At 51.9% G+C, this 1,477-nt stretch overlaps 1 long non-coding RNA gene across 1 annotated transcript; it reads left to right on the top strand.

Annotated features, from left to right (window-relative positions):
- LOC142923022 (uncharacterized) lies at positions 1-1,477 on the top strand. The gene is made up of 2 exons (XR_012940477.1): positions 1-186; positions 1,059-1,477. It is a non-coding gene; the product is annotated as an uncharacterized LOC142923022 (long non-coding RNA).

Here is a 1,477-nt window from a genome sequence, read left to right on the forward strand (position 1 = left end):
GATAGCGGTGATTTTGGTGGTTGTAATGGTGGTATTGATGGTGGTAATGGTGGTTGACTATTACCCCTCTCGTGTCCTTACTTCCACCACCAGGTTTAAGAATCTGCTGGTGTCTGTGCTGGAGGTGGACGTCGGATATCTGTGCGGTCTGGAGCGGTGGATAATAGACTTCTGCAGCTCAACCAGGTGGACGCACTGGGCAGGGGGCAAGATGGTGGTGGCTTTAGAGACCCACTTACTCCCACAGAGAGCCACTTAGAGCCATAGACTCACTCACAGAGTACACTCACACAAAGAGCCAAAGTCTCACTGACACAGAGCCATAGGCTCACTCACATGGAGACACATAGACTCACTCACACAGAGAACCATTGATTAACTCATTGGTTTTTTCGGTAAAGTCACGTATGTAGAAATACCATAAAATTATATTAAAATAAATCAAGCACGACGTTTCGACCGCAACACAAGCGATCTTCATCAGGTGTAAAACAAATAGCACATAGGGTGACATCAATGCAACACATAGAGAGCGTTAAACTGCACGGAGGTAAATACAAGAAGATGAGAGACGAGAATTCTAAAAACCTAAGAAAATTTTACGTGATGCATTACCAGTCGGCCAACGACACAGTTAGACACTTGCCTGGCAGACCACGAATTTCAGAAGAGTGCTAAATTTCGTGTTCATCCTCTGGGTTGAACATACCAGCATAGACAGAGTGAACAAATACGAGGTATAAGATAGCAGAAATACATATACAGGGACACAAGAGGTAAGAAGAGGAAAGACGGACAGAGAAGCAAGAAAAAAGGGGCCGGATGGATGAACAGACAGAGGCTTAAAATAAGTAGCAGAGGTGGGGGGAGGGGCCGAAGAAAGCAAGGGGCACCCCACCCACCCCACCCACCCCACCCCTCCCACCCCACCCACCCCACCCCACCCACCCCACCCACCCCACCCCACCCCTCCCACCGATCCTCCCCCCAACCCTCCCCTCAACGCTCCTTTCACTCCTCCCGTCACCCCTCCACCCCTCTCCTTTCTGCTGCGTCAGGGCCAGAGGTTGAGAGCACGGCAGAGGAGGCTACACGGGGAACTGGGCCGCGTCAGGGGCGAGAGACGCGGGGCGACTCGACACTTCACAGCGGCCTTCATAGGAGCTCAATAACAGCACTTGCCCCACCAGTCTGTGGAGCTCCATAGGGGATGTTTGTGTCGGAGCTCGTGCTGTAGGCATAGACGACGCGCGACCGTGGTTCCTCTATAGGGAGCGCGCGTCTGCTGTGGGTCGCATGGAGCTGCACGAGCGGACACCACCGCAGCGATTCCCATACCGAGTCACGAGATAGGCGCTGGGAAACAATTGCGCTGAAGTGTGTTGCTGGGTGGATGAAGCGAGCACCACCATGGTGTGCTTTCCTTGTATGGTCAGTCGTGTGACTGATTATTATAATATATTAATTCACACCTGTG

Source organism: Petromyzon marinus, unplaced genomic scaffold, assembly GCF_048934315.1.
Source record: "Petromyzon marinus isolate PM22_M1 ecotype Great Lakes invasive population unplaced genomic scaffold, UKy_Petmar_22M1.pri1.0 PM_Scaffold_25, whole genome shotgun sequence".
In the NCBI taxonomy this organism is placed as follows: Eukaryota; Metazoa; Chordata; class Hyperoartia; order Petromyzontiformes; family Petromyzontidae; genus Petromyzon; species Petromyzon marinus.